General features: G+C 45.2%; 1 pseudogene; it reads left to right on the top strand.

The window, feature by feature from the left end:
- The first annotated feature begins 13,382 nt into the window (after window positions 1–13,382).
- LOC149450947 (U2 spliceosomal RNA) lies at window positions 13,383–13,536 on the top strand (annotated as a pseudogene).
- Window positions 13,537–19,766: the final 6,230 nt, after the last annotated feature.

Below are 19,766 nucleotides of genomic sequence, written 5' to 3'. Positions count from 1 at the left end.
CTCTCAGGGCCCTTGTAACCCTCTTGTATTGAATTTTATTGTAACTGCAGTCTTACTCTATTTTAAAAAGTGCTGTCTAAGCTGTTGGCGCCATATAAACCCTGTGTAATAATAATAATTATAATACCTTTAATTTTCTGCAGGAAAATGTGTACATTTTTGATTAATGTTATTCTCTAGAACTTTCTAATAGAACAAATTGAATAAAAAAAAAGGTTCAGTAAAAATAGTGTATCAGCAGTTTATCCCAATACATCCATCTGGAACACAGCTCATGAATATTACTAGCTGACTTTTCCAGAACATCTGGATGGTCTTAGCTGTATTTTGGGCTGAGTTCCCTGAACAGGGCTTGCACAGAGAGTTTGACACATGCTCCATGCTGAAGCCAAAAAAGCAAAGGATGTATAACATAGGGAGCTCTTCTACATCTAGCCACCGCACCCAACTGGTGACAGTCAAAGCCAAACACTTCTTGTTCCGGATAAGGAACAATATGACTCGGCAATCACAACCAGCAGATGTTATTGTGGCTCAAATGTCAATATCAAATGTTTTCCCACCTTCGGAAATTAGTTAATAGTATAGCATGGTGACTCATATAAATTGGGTCAAAGGCCTGAAGATGCAATATGAAACATTAAACCATTTTAAGTCTCTCCTATCTCATCAAAAATCAATTGGTGGGCTTTCTGCCAGTAAGGGTGAGTTTCAGGTTTATAGCTACCATGGGTTCCTGGCTAATCCCTGGGATTCGTGAGGTTCTCAGTTTGTGGGATTTCTGCCAGTAAGGATAAATTTCAGGTTCACAGTTACCAAAGGTTCCTGTCTAATCCATGGGATTCGTGAAGTTCTCAATTTAAGAGATTTCTTCCAGTAAGGGTGAGTTTCATGTTCACAGCTACCATAGGCTTCTGTATAGTCCATAGGATTCGTGCAGTTCTCAATTGATGAGATTCCTTCCAGTAAGGATGTGTTTCAGGTTCACAGCTACCATAGGTTCCTGTCCAATCCATGGGATTCGTGAAGTTCTCAGTTGATGAGATTCCTTCCAGTAAGGATGTGTTTCAGGTTCACAGCTACCATAGGTTCCTGTCCAATCCATGGGATTTGTGAAATTCTCAATTGATGAGATTTCTTCCAGTAAGGGTGAGTTTCATGTTCACAGCTACCATAGGTTCCTGTATAGTCCATGGGATTCGTGCAGTTCTCAATTGATGAGATTTCTTCCAGTAAGGATATGTTTCAGGTTCACAGCTACCATAGGTTCCTGTCTAATCCATGGGATTCGTGAAGTTCTCAATTGATGAGATTCCTTCCAGTAAGGATGTGTTTCAGGTTCACAGCTACCATAGGTTCCTGTCTAATCCATGGGATTCGTGAAGTTCTCAGTTGATGAGATTCCTTCCAGTAAGGATGTGTTTCAGGTTCACAGCTACCATAGGTTCCTGGTTCCTGTCAAGAGCAAGAGAGAATATCCGTTAGTGATATTTTTTTTAATTCCCAAACCTAATAAAGATCCCCAATATTATGAGTTCTACCGCCCTATATCCTTAACACAGATCTTAAGATCCTATCCAAAATATTTGCCACCAGATTGAACTCGATAGTTTTCCATCTGATTAAATCTGATCAAACTGGCTTAATTCCGAGCAGGTCTACTTATATTAATTTACGGAGGCTGTTCACTAACTCGCAGGTTCCCAGTAGCTCAAATTCTGTTCTAAGTGCTTGTGTCCCTGGACACCCATAAAGCTTTTGACTCAATTGAATGGCCATATCTCTTTCAGGTGCTATAGATATTTGGCTTTGGTTGCATCTTAATTTCCTGGATAAAAACCTTACACGCGCTCCCCCAAGCGCGTATAAGTGTAATTGGCTGTATATCTGCTCCCTTTTCCATCCAGAGAGGCACTAGACAGGGGTGTCTATTGTTGCCCCTTTTGTTTGCGCTCACGATTGAACCCCTGCTGGAACTTCTTTGCGTTTCCCCTCTGATTAAAGGGATTCAAAATGACTGTCTGGAGGAAAGGGTATCATTATATGCAGACGATATGTTACTGTATATTTCAGACCCACTGTACAGTGTTACTGCTGATCTGGAACTTATCCAGCAGTTTGGGCACTACTCTAGGTTTAGGGCCAATTGGATGAAATCTTGTATATTTCCTATTGATGAAGACCCACCTCTGCAGTTACCCCAGTCTTGCCCGTTACAAATCACCCACAAATTCAGATATTTGGGTGTTGACATCCAGCTTCCACTGGCAAAGTATTTTGATAACAATGTTCCCCCATGAGGAAGTCACATGACCCGTGAAGTAATGCGTAGGATGGAAGCGTGGTGACGTCATATCCGGTACAGACGGCAGCCACCATCTTGGCACTCCCGATCATACACCTTCCTTGCAGTGTCATATCCGGTACAGACGGCAGCCACCATCTTGGTACACCCGATCCCATGCACCTTCCCTGCAGTGTTTTACTGCAAGAATTTTGCCTGTTTTGGTCTGCGGACCTATTTTAAATTTGAGTAGTGATTTTTGGATGTTATTCAAAATAAAGTTTGTTACATATTACACTATGGGAGTCTTCTTGCTTGCATCTTCTATGTGAGGCACTGGAGATGACAGAGGTCTACGGCCATTTCTGGAGCACGCTTGTGAGTGTTTGTCAGAGCCATTGGAGATGACCTTTTGCTCTTTGACTGCTATTGAGAACCAATTTCTTGGAATCATAATTTGAGGTTCTCTATGCTCTGTGACTCCCTGTGGGTCGCATTTTGAAGGTGAACGTGCACGCTAGCTGGAGGAAGATTTTTTCGTATATGTTTGCAGCACTGGATATTTCATGGCGTGCACTGAAGATTTGCTGTGGTTTTTCCTGAGTTTTTGGGACTGCCATATATATTTTTTTTTTTTTGGGACTGTGTCACTTACTGATTTTTTTGGGATTGAGTCACTTTTATTATACCATACACATCATCATCATTGATATATTCACTTTTGTCACCAGCCCTTTTCAGTTTTTTGTGCTGCTGTTATTGTCATTTGTCATTTTTTTTTGCACCCATTCACATGTTTTTTGGATATGTTATGTGTATACGTGGATGAGGGGCATATCTGTATTTAGTATATTTCATTTATGTTTCTACTGTTCATTCACTAAGTTGCACAGCACCTTTTCACTCTTTTAATGTCCTCCCTTGCATCTCTTCCTTCACCCGAATTAGCCATTGGATTAAGCTACCTCTACCCTGTTTGGTTGAGTTAACCTATTCAAAATGGTGCTCCTGCCAAAATGTCTTTATATTCTTGCTAATTCCCCGGTATATGTTTCCAAACACTACTTCCAGGAAATTTACTCAATTCTCGCTACCTTCCTTTGGCACCCTAAGGTACCCAGACTTTCTTTGGAGACTTTGCAGCTTCTTTTCTCCAGGGGGGGTCTGGCATTGCCTAATTTGTGTCTGTATTATCATGCTGCCCAATAAGTTTATATGATATCCATTGGTGGCTTTTCCCCCAACAGAGCAATGCAACCACTGCAGCTGAAGCTACATAGTTACATAGTTAGTTTGGCTGAAAAAAGACAAAAGTCCATCCAGTTAAACCATTAAAAAAAAAAAGTTATAATCCTATACCCACAGCTGCTCCAGAAGAAGGAAAAAAAACCAGCAAAGCATGATCCAATTTGCTCCTGCAGGGGAAAAAATTCCTTCCTGATCCCCCGAGAGGGAATTGGATATTCCCTGGATAAATTTTACCTACAAATGCTAGTATCCAGTTATATTCTGTGTATCCAAGAAAGAATCCAGTACTTTCCTACAGCAATCCACTGAGCTGGCCACAACCAACTCTTGATGGAGTCTATTCCACATTTTCACAGCTCTTACTGTGAAGAAACCTTTCCGTGTTTGGGGATTACATTTCTTTTCCTCCATGCCATTATATGAAATAATCCTCACTGAGCATTGAGTGCAACCTGCAGCTGCAGAGCTCTTGAGACATTTCCCGCATGCTCTTCTAATTTTTGGATGCTCGATCTCCTTTCTTGGATGTCCTGACACCCCACAGATGTGAAGATCCAATTTCTACTCACTTATGAAATCATCCAATATATTATTTAAAGAAACCTAAAAATGACACTTTGAAGGATCTCTCCTGGGACTTTTGATTCTTCCTTTTCTCTATTCTCCTATTTTTGGAGGATTCCTCCATTTCTTTAGTGCAAGGTTGTCCAATCACCAACTGTGACAGTGGTCTCCTCATTTGAGATTTTGGGTAGTATTATTTACAGATGAACACTTAACACTACCACAAGGACAGTAACTCTAAGGCCCTCTCTGTCAATTTACAACCACTGCTTAAATATTTTAGATGAAGCCAAGCACCTCTGTTCCCCCAACCAGCCATTATGGTTTAACCACTTGAGCTCCAGAGGATTTACCCCCCTTAATGACCAGGCCTCTTTTTGCTACTGGGCGCTGCACTAATTCAACTGATAATTGCGCGGTCATGCAATGCTGCACCCAAACGAAATTTACGTGGTTTTTTTCACACAAATAGAGATTTCTTTCGGTGGTATTTGATTATCTGTGCGCTTTTTATTTTTCACGCTATAAACAAAAAAAGGCCAAAAATTTTGAAGAAAAACAATATTTTTTACTTTCAGCTATAAAAAATATATAGTAAACTCAAAGTTGGTTATAAATTTAGGCCACAATGTATTCTGCTCCATGTTTTTGGTAAAAAAAATCCCAATAAGTGTATATTGATTGCTTTGTGTGGAAGTTATAGCGTCTACAAACTATGGTATAGATACTGCAATTTACGCCATTTTTCTGCTATACAGCGCTGCGCTAGTTTAACAGACAAGTGCGCGGTCATGCAATATGGTACATAAATGAAATTTACATCCTTTTTTTTCCCAGAAATTGAGCTTTTTTTTGGTGGTATTTGATTGCCTGTGCGGTTTTTATTTTTTGCGCTATAAAAAAAAAGGCTGACAATTTTGAGGAAATAAAAACAATATTTTGGACTTTTTGCTATAAAACATGTCCAGTAAAAAAAAAATGCAAAAATCTAATTTAGTCATAAATTTCTGCCAAAATGCATTCTGCGACATGTCTTTGCTAAAAAAAAAAAATACGTGTAAATTAATTGGTTTACATGAAAGTTATAGCGTTTACAAATGGTGGGAAAGATACTGGGATTTTTAGGGTTTTTTTAAACTAATAATGGCGGCGATAAGCGAATTATGGCGGCGATCAGCGACTTATGGCGGGACTGCGGGACTGCGGCGGACATTCTGACATTGTGGGGTACTGACTTGGGGTCACTGACATCCCCAAAAACACTAATACAGTGATCAGTGCAAAAAAAAAAAAAACACTGACACTGTACTAATGGCAATGGAGAGGAAGGGGTTAACTTTATTTTGCAGGGAAGGGTTATCTGTGTGAGGGGAGTGTTTTACTAGGAGGCGGGGGTGTGTACTGCACGGGAACACGCTGATCCAGAGAGAGAAACTCTTCTTTCCCAATCAGCTCGTCCTCGAGCTGTCAGGGAAGTGACAGACAGCACAGCTACTGCAGCTGTGCTGTCTGTCACTGTTTGCCGGCGATCGCCGGGAAACAGCCGGTAAGGACCGGCTGTGACCCGGCGACTGACATCCGCGGAGGTGATCGGCGGGACAGATAGGGCGGCGGAGTGCCTCGCGCGCCCCCTATCTGTTTACAAAACACACGTTTTAAAACGTGGTTTTTCCTGCCAGTGCCGCCCTGCCGCCGTATTTCTACAGTGGCAGGGCAGCAAGTGGTTAATCCCCGTACCACACTTCTACGACTTACCAGATAGTCGGCATTGGGCTAGGTATGGTTTAACCTATCTTCATCAATTATATCAAGTGGGGGTATGTAAAACTTTTAAACATTTGCAGAGAGAGCTACATATCCCCCTGGGGTGGCACTTCAGGTAATTACAATTATGCCATGCGGCACAGGAGCAGCAGGAACTCTGAGAGGTGCGTTTAAGTAACTCTAAACTGGAGCGTGCACTTCTTTCACCTAACCACACACAACTTATCTCTACTTCTTACATCTGACTACTAGACAGACCTTCTGCTCAGCTAACTAAAGTACAAAAAAGGTGGCTGGTTGATATCCCGGACCTCTCTACAGATCACTGGAAGGAGGTGTATGCCTCATATCCCTCCATTCTCAGTTGCACTCCTGAACGCCCGATCGGTTTGCAACAAGCTCACCGCCATCCATGACCTCTTTATCTCCCACTCCCTCAACCTCCTAGCAGTCACTGAAACCTGGATCTAAGCCACTGACTCCTCCTCCCCTGCGGCACTCTCCTATGGAGGTCTCGTCTGGACCCATTCACCCAGACCGAGCGTTCGTAGAGATGGTGAAGTTGGCATGCTCTTGTCACCGCTGAGCACCTTTCAGGTCCTCCCAAACCCCCCCTCTCTATCCTTCTCCTCTTTCGAGGCCCACTGCATCCAACTCTTCTCTCCCACCCCTTTGAGGATTGCAGTAATCTATCGGCCTCCTGGACCCGTATCTCGCTTCCTTGACGATTTTTCTGCCTGGCTACCCCTCTTCTTCTTCTCTGAGCTACCCACCATCATCCTTGGTGACTTCAATATCCCTATCAACGTCAACAACCCAGCTACATCCCAACTCCTCCACCTAACCTCTTCTTTTGCACTCACACAGTGTACACAGTCCTCCACCCATACTGACGGGAACACCCTGGACCTTGTTTTCTTTCATCTCTGCGCCCCCCACAACCTCACAAACACCCCTTTCCCTCTCTCTGACCACAACCTCATTACGTTCTCCGTCTCCCCGTCCTCAAACACCTCCCCCCCCCAAACGTCAAACCATCACCAGCACCATAACCTCCACAACCTGAACCCGGCCCCTCTCCACTCTGCAGCTGACTGTCTGTACGACAGTATCCTTCCCTTGTCCTGACCTGGCCACTACTACTTATAACAACTCACTGTCAGCTGCCTTAGACTCCTTAGCACCCCTAACCACACGTAGCATTAAACCCCGACCGCTTCAACCCTGGCAGAACGACCACACCAAAAATCTTAAATGACGCAGTCGTGCGCTGGCGCGATTATGGTGCAAAACCAGATCCCCACAAGCGTTCACCCTTTACAAATCCGCCTTCCTCACCTACACCTCCTCCCTCCACGCCGCCAAACAAGCCTACTTCGTAACCCTCATCAACATCCTCACCTCCAATCCTCGCCGGCTCTTCTCCACTTTCAACTCCCTACTCTCTCCCCCCCCCACCTCCACCCAGTACCTCACTCACTGCCCACGAGATTGCCAACCACTTCCATAACAAGATCGACGCAATCCGTAAGGACATCGCCAATGCTCAATCTACCTCCCCACCTAGCCTCCCTCCCACAATAACCCCCTCAACTCTCCCCTCCTCTGACCTCGCAGCCGCCCTGACCCCCACCACACCTAACACTCCACTCCTTTGGCCTTGCTACCACTGAAGAGGTCACTAAGGTCTTCTCAGAAGCCCGCCTCACCACTTGCCCCCTCAACCCTGTCCCCACACAACTCCTCGGTCACCCTCCTCCTCCATCCTACGCTCCCTCACCCACATCTTTAATCTCTCCCTCTCTACTGGCGCATTCCCCTCCCCTCTAAAGCACGTGCACATCACTCCCATACTCAAGAAACCATCCCTAGATCCCACCGACCTGAACAACCTTAAACTCATCTTCCTGCTGCCATTTACATCCAAACTCCTCGAGCGCTTAGTCTATAATTGCCTAAGCTCCCACCTCAATGACAACAACCTCCTTGATCCCCTACAGTCTGGCTTCCGTCCCCTACACTCCACCAACACCGTCTTACTCAAAATCACCAACGACCTGCTAACCGCCAAATCTAATGGCCACTACTCAGTCCTCCTACTCCTCGACTTCTCTGCGAACTTCGACACAGTTGACCACCCCCTCCTCCTTAATACTGTACACTATACTCCCTTGGCATCAGAGACTCCGCTCTCTCCTGGCTCTCCTCCTATCTATCCCAGCGCTTCTTCAGTGTTACCTAAAATGCAGCCACCTCCCCCTCTCTCCCCCTCTCTGTTGGGGTCCCCCAAGTCTCTGTCCTTGGGTCCCTTCTCTTCTCCATCTACACCTCCTCCCTTGGCCAACTGATACACTCCCACGGCTTCAACTACCATCTCTACGCCGATGACACACAAATCTACCTCTCTACCCCTCGCCTCACCCCTTCAGTCTCCGCCCGAATCACCTGCCTACTGAACGACATATCAGACTGGATGTCGCTTCACTTCCTCAAATTAAACCTTTCCAAAACCGAGCTCCTAGTTTTCCCCCCAGCCCGTGCCCCCCCCCCACCCTCTCCATCACGACCAATAATGCCACCATCAGTCCCACCCCGCAAGCCAAAGTCCTAGGTGTCACTCTAGACTCAAACCTGTCCTTCCTACCCCATGTCCAATCGCTGGCAAATTCATGCAGGCTCCACCTCCGCAACATCTCCAAAATACGTACGTTCCTAACCCCAGACACTACTAAACAACTTGTTCACTCCCTTATTATCCCACGACTCGACTACTGCAACTCCCTCCTCACCGGCCTACCTCATCACAGAGTATCCCCGCTTCAGTCTATCCTGAACTCAGCGGCCAGACTCATTCACCTTACCAACCGCTCCGCATCTGCCACCCCCCTCTGTCATTCCCTCCATTGGCTTCCGATTGCCCAACGCATTAAATTCAAACTACTAACATTGACATACAAAGCTATTCATAACACTGCCCCAAACTACCTCACCGACCTGATACCCAAATACCACCCAACTCATACTCTTCACTCCTCACAAGACCTCCTACTTTCTTGCTCCCTGGTCTCCTCCTCCCGTGCTTGACTACAGGATATCTCCAGGACTTCCCCCATCCTCTGGAACTCACTACCCCAATCCATCAGACTGTCACCTACCCTCTTCACCTTTAGGCGCACCCTGAAAACCCATCTCTTCAGGGAAGCCTACCCTTCCCTCACCTAACAGCCGATCTCCTCCACTCCTCCTACCATTCCATCCCCCAAAGCCACTTCCTCCTGTACCACTATCCCCTCCCTCCTAGATTGTAAGCTCGAAAGAGCAGGGCCCTCGATCCCCTCGTGTTTTGTTTTGTTACTGTATTGTCTCATGTTCTGTCCCCACTATAATGTACAGCGCTGAGCAAACTTTTTGGCGCTATATAAATACTGTATAGTAATAATATTACTGTATTCTCTGCTAGGGACAAGCTCATACAATTGAGATCCTTACACAGAATGTATTATACACCTAAGCGTTTATTTCTTATGTGCAAATGCGCCACCCCCACATGCCATGAATGTGAGTCAGAACAAGGAGGCTTTTTGCATATAGTTTGGTCATGCGTTGTCAGACTGTTTTGTTCTGAGATGACTGCATTTGGTTCAGTTCATTTTGATCTCCCCAATGTCTGTAGTCCTAAGTAGTGTCTTCTCAGGGTATTTGATGATATTGAACTGACTGCTAAAGCTAAAAGATTTTTACGAATATTGCTCTATTACACCAGGAAGACCATTGCATTATACTGGATACGTTCTGCACATTGGATTGTGGAAATGTTTAATTAATCAGAACCAGGGGTGGACTGACCATTTGGGCACTCAGGCACTGCCCGAGGACCCGGGGTCAGTAGGGGGCCCCATGAAATGCCTCTGGTACCTTTTATAGGTTTTTTGGGTGTGCTTTGAGTGTGGGCAAGGTCACAGGGGCCCCCTGATCCCCTATTGCCCGGGGGCCTCATGAGTTGTCAGTCCATCCCTGATCTGATCAGAACCTCCCACTTTATAAGTTAACTTATGAGGCGAGAGGGTGCCCAGGGACGTTAAGGGGACACTGGCCGGACACACAAGACACCAGTGACTCTCTTTTACATTTGGTCTCTGACCCCATAATTTAGTTTCCCTCTGTTTAAAGTGACACCCTCCCTGCTGTTCCTGCTACTACCCCTGTTTGGGCTGGAAGTCAGAGTGTTATTATGATTTTTGGGACAACTACTAACATTGTGCCCTTCTTTTTCCTTTCAAGACTTTTTTTAGCCCTCATGCACACTTGACACTTTTACAGCGGCTCTTTTTGGCTTTTGACTTTTTTTCTACAGCTAGTAAACCCCTCAGCATGTTATCCTATGTGTCCATACACACATAGACTGTAATCAACGTTTTTTGGCTGGGAAGTTTTTTGGCTGGAAAAAAACCTTGGACTAATGGGTTTCTAGAGGATTTTTTAGCTGGAATAATGGTCTAATGCTGAAAAACATGCTAAAACGTGGTAAAACTCCGCAAACCAGCGTTTTTAGACCTTTTGTTTACAAAAAAAATGCTAAAAATGTTAAATCCGCAAACACGAAAAAACACGGGAAAACGCCAGGCAAAACTCTGCTAAATGCTAATGCAAAACACAAAAAAAAAGCTGAAAACACGTTTTTAATGTGACTTTACACAGCTAATGTTACCGACGTTATCAAAACGTCCCGTGTGCATGAGGGCTAATTGTGCTGAGCGCCTCGGTAGAACCACTCAGTCTAATAACATGTGAGCAGTAATCTTATGTCTGATTGCTTACTTGGGGTTTTTTTTTCTTTTGCATCTTTTTTTTGTTACTTGTTTCATGTAAGTTTTTTCTTCTTGTTTGATTTTTCTGATTGTTCTTGTACCAATTTGTTGCTGCGGTATGTGCAAGGGCGGACTGACCATTTGGAAACTCGGACACTGCCCGAGGGCCCGGGGTCAGTAGGGGGCCCCATGAAATGCCCCTGGTACCTTTTTCATAGGCTTTTTTGAGTTTGGGCAAGGACACAGGGGCCCCATGATCCCCTATTGCCCGGGGGTCCCATCAGTTGTCAGTCCGCCCCTGGGTATGTGTTGAATTTCCAGGCTTTGATACTCCAGAGCTGTGACAATTCCCTTTGTATACACTATTTGCTGCATACTATTTTGCCATTGTATTGGATTGACAAGTATAATTTATATGTGTAATTTGTTTTTCAGTACACTAAGATTAAAAAAAAGAAGAAAAAAAAGAAAAGTGGCAAGAATTGAATAACGAGATTTGCCCAATCCCCATTTCAATTGGATTTACCGCAAAGTTTCTTGAACTTTGAACAACTAAAACCTAGTAAATTTACTCATCTAGCAGACGGCAGACTGGAAATGCGTTTGTTGGGGAAGGCATTGAGAAGAGATGATAACTGATTCAGAAAGGGCTGGAATCCACTGTAAGGCTTGGCAGGCCATATATTATACAATTTTCTTGAGATTTTTGCTTTTGATTTACCAAAAACCATATAATAGGAGGTCAAACCCAAACAACACTTTCAGTTGTATCCAATTAGGCAGGCCCTTGCACTAAACAGTTGAAGGTAAAAGGGAATTGGGCAGAAAATGGACATAAAATTGTAAGAAAACTGTATAGTGTATGTCCAGCTTTAGGATCACAGTGATCTCATGAGGACAAGAGGCCAAGGTTTCCCCACAGGTAAAAGAATCACAAAACCCCAATCCTTTCATGTCCCTCAAGGTTACAGGAGGATTCCCTGGTGTAGATGTAGTATGTAGCAGGGGATCTGCTTACATGTCTTTCTGGGAGCTGAGGTTGGGAATTGAGCAAGACCCCTGTGCCACTGGAGAATGGGCCGTCAAGTTTGAACTGAAAGACTTAGGCCCCCAGACCGGGGTGGACTGACAACTCATGGGACCTCCGGGCAATAGGGGATCATGGGGCCCCTGTGTCCTTGCCCAAACTCAAAATAGCCTATGAAAAAGGTACCAGGGGCATCTCATGGGGCCCCCTACTGACCCGGGGCCCTCGGGCAGTGCCCGAGTTTCCAAATGGTCAGTCCACCCCTGGTGTGCAGTATGTAGTGGCAGGTTGGTCAGTGAACAGTATGTAGTGGCAGGGTGGTCAGTGAGCAGTATGTAATGGCAGGATGGTCAGTGAGCGGTATGTAATGGCAGGATGGTCAGTGAGCAGTATGTAGTGGAAGGATGGTCAGTGAGCAGTATGTAGTGGCAGGGTGGTCAGTGAGCAATATGTAGTGGCAGGATAGTCAGTGAGAAGTATGTAGTGGCAGGGTTTTCAGTGAGCTTAATGTAGTGGCAGGGTGGTCAGCGAGCAGTATGTAGTGGCAGGGTGGTCAGTGAGCAGTATGTAGTGGCAGGGTGGTCACTGAGCTGTATGTAATGGCAGGGTGGTCAGTGAGCAGTATGTAGTGGCAGGGTGGTCAGTGAGCAGTATGTAGTGGCAGGGTGGTCAGTGAACAGTATGTAGTGGCAGGGTGGTCAGTGAGCAGTATGTAGTGGCAGGATAGTCAGTGAGCAGTATGTAGTGGCAGGGTGGTCAGTGAGCAGTATGTAGTGGCAAAAAAGGATGGCATGTCCCTAGCCTGTCCAGTTGTCAGGAACCTTTTCCTGACACTAATCACTTTCCCTGACAGACAGGCGCTCTTTCCCCACTCTAATCCAGCCTTGTTCAACCAGGGTGCCAAGACAACCTGGGGTGCCTTAAGGTTTCTTCAGGGGTGCCTTGGCAAAATATCTAATAATTGCCCAAAACTTGTATACAAGCCAGCAGGTGGAACAAGCCTACCTGTACACAAAGCCACAGTTTTTCCTTGTGCACCATTACGACCTTCTAGCCGTTGGCGTCCATGACATCATTGGTTGATAAAGAGGTTGTTGGTTGCCTGCACAGCATCCTTGTTTGCTGCTCCCCTCCCCCTCTCCTTCAGTGCTGGGGTCACATTAGCTCAGTGATGGAGAACGACTGAGGGAGAAGAGAAACATTGGAATACTAGTCAGTACCAGTGTGCAAAAGTGTATTTGCTTTGGAAGAATAAATCACCTCCATTGTTGGGTGTCCTACATGTGTGGGTGTTGCTACATTATTTAAAACTATTCAAATAGTTGTTTTATATTTTAAAATTGGGTGCCTCAAGGCTGTCCAAATTTTTAGAGGGTGTCTTGACATTGTCCATAATTTTAAAGGGTGCCTTGACTGAAAAAAAGTTGAGAAACACTGTGCAAATGTGTTCCAAAACCTGGGAGTGGGGACTGATAAGGAATCTGCTGGCCCAAGATGCACTTCTGCCTGGCAATACTAGGGTTGTTGGTTTGAACCCCAACCACTGCACTACCTGCCTGGAGTGTGCATGTTCTCCCTGTGTTTCCTCCGGGTACTCCGGTTTCCTCCCCACACTCCAAAGATATACTGGTAGGTTAATTGGCTCCTGTCTAAATTGGCCCTAGTATGTGTATATATGAATGTATATATCGCTTCTCGGCCTTTTGGCTAAGATCAAGTGTAGTATCTGTTCTTATCAGTGTCCAGCAGGGGTGCTCCATGGCCATTCTAGCTTTGCGGGGATGGCTGGTTGTATAGTACCCCTGTTGGAATGATGGGGGTCTGGACGGCTAGTACCAGCTGGAACAGAAAGTGTGGCACCCACGAGTAGTAGCTGGGGCCCGTGACTAATTCTCCCGGGAAGACCGGAAGGACCCAGTTCCTCCAGATTCGAGCGGATCTACCTTGTCTGGCCAGGGGTCGGGAAGGCAGAAAGTCCGCAAACCAGTGCCCCCTGAGTGGTCGCCTCAGGGGTGCCCTTAGTAACACCTGGGTGTGGGACCCCACAGTGTGAAAATGGCACATGGTCACTGTGTTTACCACTTTTCCTGCACAGCGCCCTTAGGACCAGGCCTTCTGGCTAAGTTCGGGGCAATTTTTGCTACAGGCCTCAGGGCCTTGTCTGTGCACTATTTGGCACGACCACTTTTTTATTTTCTATTTATTTAATTTATTCACCTCCCACGTTTTGTCACTTTTTCTTACTTATGTGTGTGTTTTTTCTCACAGGATGGAGGGTGTGAGTCCTCAGGCCTGCCCTGAAGTCTAGGGGGAGGATGTGTGGCCTTTTGGTTCCTTCCTCCCCTGTCCCTGGGGGGTTTTCTCTTCGGGAGAGCCCCCTGACCAAGTACTGGGTGGCTGGCTTCGGCTGGCCACAAGGAACGGTGGTCCACCAGGCCTTTTGGCCAGGAGGACCAAATGGGAACCTTGTCCCTGTCAGGAGCTTCGTGCCCCGGGGGATCAGGGTAGTGGTCCATCCCCTTCGGGGGAAGGACAAAGCACAACCCTAAGTGCACTTTTTCATGTGGTGTTTTACACTTGCACTTTTTTTGTGATTCACTTACGGGTTTTTTCGTTATCTGCACATTTGCGGACTTAAAAAAGAAATGTGTATATATGAATGTAATTTAGGGACCTTAGATTGTACGCTTCTTGAGAGGTAGGGACTGATGTGGGCATTGACAGCGCGGTATAAGTCCTGGTAATAAAAAATTTAAATAAATAAACCGTAGAGAAACCAGGCTTCACCTGCTGACTTCCTCTCCAGACTGTGGTACTGCTCGGGTAGAGCCAGGGGCGGACTGACAACTCATGGGGCTCCCGGGCAATAGGGGATCATGGGGCCCCTGTGTCCTCGCCCACACCCAAAAAAGCCTATGAAAAAGCCAATGAAAGGTACCAGGGGCATCTCATGGGGCCCCTTACTGACCCCAGGCCCTCGGGCAGTGCCCGAGTGCTTGAATGGTCAGTCCGCCCCTGGTTAGAGCATCACCTAAAGTGGTGGAAGCAGACTTCACCTGCCTACAGGTAAGCTGCATTATATTACATTTTTGTGCTTGAGTTCAGAGACATTTTAATGAACATTGCAGCTATTTAATCCAGCATTTCATTTCGGTTGATGTGCCTGATTATTTTCTGTATATGTTGTTCTCAAGTGCATGTTATGTCACATTCCATGTGAAGGATTTGTGCATAAAATCTTGAACTTGAAGGACTATCTGCAGTATCTATGAGCTTTATTCACCTGGTCCTGATACAAATCTTCAGTGCAAGGTCTTTGTCTTTATCTTCTATGTAATTTTCTGAGGTGTCTGAAAAAGACAGGAGCTCAGATGACTTTTATATAAATCACAGAGCTGTTGATACAATAAAACAAGCCTTGACTCCGCAATGCGCTCCAGGCAGTTTTTGTCCCCAAGAAACTGCTATTGTGTTTACACGTCTGATAATGCAGCGGTCAGGCGATCAGAGACTGGCAGGATTAATGGCAGATGGAGCATCCTGCAGTCTAGCACCAGCAAGGAGAAAAATATTTCCCGGCACGATATTAATTTTGGCATGCACTCCCACGCAGCCCTGCCAGGGGGCGATAACAAATGTTAAAGGGACCCGATACCTAGAGAAATGCATGGACTTCCATTGCTAAATGATGGAAAAACACTGCAAAGCTCGCAGTTAAACTAAGCACGTAACAGCAGCCTTTTGAAAGAAAAAAATTACTGCTTGACTGCTGGATTCCTTAATTTTATTCCCCCATTGAACCCCAATAAATACAAAGACTGCTATAGGATTTGAATTGACCATGGCAGCTCTTTATTTAACAACAAAGACACAATGAAATAAATAACCAAGACGAAATAAGCCATACCCAATGAATATTATGACAACTGTTGGCTTCTAAGAGGGGTCCTTTGGTGTCCACTAACCTGAACTTTTGACTAAGATCCAAGCCCATCCCCAGCTGCAACCCATCGGCTTGAGGACAGCTCCAAGTTGACCATTTTCTGCCTTCCTAAGGGGCCACGACAATCAATACCAAAAGGGCAAGCACCCTACTCCCACATGAGCCTGACATTTTGTAACCATCCCACTTTTCCACAGATCTCTAAAGACCCCCTATCTGACAAGCTGCTATGACAAATCTCCCTATAATTTTACTCATTTGTACCAGAAATGAGGGATTGTGGGTCTGTTGTCTGATTTCGTCTGAGTTGCCTTGGGCATGACCATAGCTAGCAGTCAAGCTGACCCGCATTGAATAGTGACCTTCAGGGTAATATGATGCTTTTGCCCATGGCTCTCACTGATGTATGAGTGGCGGGCAAAGACCAACCACCAGTCCACCTTCCTGGCTGCTCGGCTTCGCTCCCTCACTCCCAGGGGTCCAAGTCGCTGACCTCGCCTTTTTCAGGCCTGACAGCCAGGGGACATCTGTAAAACTATCTCTCATTCTCTTCAGAGCAGCATTCTTACCGAATAAAGGCACCACAAAGCTGAAAGTGGTGTTCTTTACTTGAAAGGCTTAATCAATCAAATGGCTTCAGTGGTTCAGATTCCAACACAGTTCCAACAGTAAACAGACAGGCCCTAACGGTGGCTACTTGTGTCATTGCAGAAGGCAATCACTCCCTGTAGGCCTGATGTTCAGCCTGGGCTAAGGATGGGTGGGATATGCCAACTTCCATGTTTCTCTCCCTCTCTGTCTTGGGCTGGGATGGGGAGCCCCAGGAGGAGCAGGAGCTAGCAGACAGATGTTGCCTCTTTCTGTTCCTCTGAAGTCTGACCCACCTCCTTTCCTCATCCTGCCTAAACTACCAGCACCTTAAAGGGAACCTTAAAGGGAACCTTCTCTACCACCTGCCCACAGGTGAGTCTCTCATACCTCTGGAATGATCTCCCAGCACACACGGCAGCTCCTACCCCTGCAGCTTACATGAACCACTTGAACACTAACAACCATTCAGCTCATGCACCTATCCTGTCCTTTAATATTTTAACTCTTTCTTGGGATTATTCCCAATCAAGTAGCCCCTCCGTTAATTTTATTCCTCCAGGTCTGTCTTTCGGCACAAACTGTTACATATGTGACAGAATTAAAAAATTAGAGGTAGTGTTCAGTCACTCCTCCACCTCAACACTCCCTAGCTGAACAGGTGCCAGTTAACAAAGAAGCAGTTGTTCCCTGAACAAATATGGAGCCAAAGGTCCAATCTTTAACCAATGGCCAATGCTGAAGCTCAGTACTTTGATTGTAGGGGGGAGGGGATGGTGTAGAGGAAACAGAGTTTAACACTGGTGTATTGAGGGACAATATCAATTGGGCATGTTAACTAGCACTGAACCCGAATGAAAGTGTTATACTGCTGCTCAGGTCCCTGTCTCCAAATCCAGTGGACACCCATTATGAGTGCAGGTTCGGGGTAAGAACTCATCCTGGCTCTACATATGCAACTGAAAAGGAGAAATCCCAGTCGCTTCACTGCCAAGGAAACCCAATGGTCAGTCAGGTGGAAGCAGCCTCAGCCTAGCTCTACCCAGGCCACGCCCCCGATGTGCTTCACCCCACCACCGGTGTTTAGTCATGGAGGTCCTAACTTGCTTAATACATCCCCCCCAAATCTTCAGGGCACCAATCCACACATTGATTTATATAATAGCTAAAGGGCCCTTGGGTAAAACCAATTTTTGGGTCTCCCTATTTAGCTACTGCTCAAGCACCCCTTGAAGAAACACTGGAGTCCCCCTGCCTGCCTTCCAGTGATGAATTGCCCTTGTATCAGTTATAAATGGGCTTTATTAAAGAAGACAAAGCCCTGTAAAGAAGGGCAGGGGGTTACAAATGCAATGCAGCCATAACCAGATATATGACCAATAAAGTAGTAACATGCTTAGGATTAAGCACAACAATAAAGGACAACAAAGCTAACAAGATGACCTATCTTCAGATAAAAGGCTCTGCCAATTCCACTGACCAGTGGGACTAAATTACGATAAACCAGTTCTGCCACCATTGGGGTCCTTGTGATGGAATGCTTAATTGAAACAAGAGAAAATGGTGGCCAAGAGGCCTTTCACCAGAAGCAGGTCCTGGAATTTTCAGCTGTCACTTGGTGTCTTCATTTTAAATATGCAACCTCTTAGCTTTGGTTATTGGAAGTTATTAACATGACTCAAATCTTGCGTCACCCATTCTTGCAATGATAATCTCAAAGTTCTTGTTTCCAAAGTTGTGATGTGTGGGGTCACCCAGGCTCCCCATAGTGTCAGGAAGCCCATCAGAGTAGTCAATGGTGGGCAGCATAAGGAAATGGTAGGTGAAGCTAATAGGACTAGGCATTAACCAGAAGAAAGTAACATGCTGGGGGCTCTCCCATGATTTGCCACATTGCAGCAAAGAAACAGCATACCCAGCCAATGCAAAAGGTGACCTTAGCAGGTTAACATGGATGTGAAGGCAAATAAAGACAGCTATGTATCCTTACTATTGATGCTGCATTACATGTTGGTTTATGTGTGTATCCCATAGTCCTGCATATGCCGTATCAAGAACTCAGGGCTGCAATCGTGTGTATTTTATCACTGCCGGGAATTCAACTTTAACAAAAATCTTGGCAACATTTATTTCTTGATTTTTAAACTTAATAGGGAAAAGCGCTTTCAAAAGTCAGACTGCAAAACACGACAAGAGAGTTTGTTATTTTCAGAAATAATGAAGACCGTTACATATCAATAAATATGCTGATGTCTTCATCCCACAGCTGAGATGGATGGGGGAGCTACACAGGAGATAAGATATGAGGAAAGAACAAGCAGGTGATAAGATGTGGAGGAAGAACGTGCAATCATTACCAGCACAAACAATTAAAGAAGCGTCTACTTTTGGAAAAGTGCCTACCACCTACATTAGATGCATTCTTTAAGAAGTACAAGTAAAAGTAGTACCCATAGACAATGGCACTGACTGTGTAATAAAGCAAAACTCCAGGAAAGAAATTCACGAATAAGAAATAAGGAGGAAGAAGTAAGAAGGAGGATGAAGAAGCAAGAAGGAGGAAGAAGAAGAAGGAAGAAGAAGAAGGAGGAGGAAGAAGAAGGAGGATGAAGGAGTAAAAAGAAAGTAGAAGAAGAAGCAGGATGAACAAGAAAGATGAAGGATGAGGAAGGAAGAAGCAGGATAAAGAATGAGTAATAAGAAGGAAGAAGAAGAAGGAAGGAAAAGAAGGAGGAAGAAGAAGGAGGATGAAGAGGGAGTAAAAAGAAAGGATGAACAAGAAAGATGAAGAAGGAGGATGAGGAAGGAAGAAGCAGGATGAAGAATGAGTAATAAGAAGGAAGAAGAAGGAAGGAAAAGAAGAAGGAGGAATAAGAAGGAGGATGAAGAAGGAGGAAGAAGGAGGATGAAGAAGGAGGATGAGGAAGGAAGAAGCAGGATGAAGATTGAGTAATAAGAAGGAAAAAGAAGAAGGAGGAAGAAGAAGGAGGATGAAGAAGGAGGAAGGAGTATGAAGAAGGAGTAAAAAGAAAGTAGAAGAAGAAGCAGGATGAACAAGGAAGATGAAGAAGGAGGATGAGGAAGGAAGAAGGTAGAAGCAGGATGAAGAATGAGTAATAAGAAGGAAGAAGAAGAAGGAAGGACAAGAAGAAGGAAGAAGAAGAAGGAAGAAGTAGGAGGAAGAAGAAGAAGGAGAAAAAAGAAGCAAGGAGTAAGAAAAAGAAGGAAGATGAAGAAGAAGGAAGAAGGAGGAAGATGAAAGAGGAAGAAGGATGATGAAGAAGTATGAAGGAGGAAGAAGAAGGATGAAAGCGCAAGAAAGAGGAAGAAGAAGGAGGATGAAGAAGGAGGAAGAAGAAGGAAGAAGAAAAAGGAGGATGAAGGAGGAGGAAGAAGGGGGGATACAAAGAAAGAAGGAAAAGGAAGAAGAAGGAGTAAGAAGGAAGAAGGATGCAGAAGGAACAGTACTTGTTTTCTGCCTCCAGATGTCCACAGTTTTCCTGGCTGAACAAAGGTCAGCATCATTCAACCCTCTTCTTC

The sequence above is a fragment of the Staurois parvus genome, unplaced genomic scaffold (genome assembly GCF_062004578.1).
Source record: "Staurois parvus isolate SC_StPar_1 unplaced genomic scaffold, SC_StPar_1.0 ptg000557l, whole genome shotgun sequence".
Classification (NCBI taxonomy): Eukaryota; Metazoa; Chordata; class Amphibia; order Anura; family Ranidae; genus Staurois; species Staurois parvus.
This window is presented reverse-complemented; position numbering and strand designations above follow the sequence as displayed.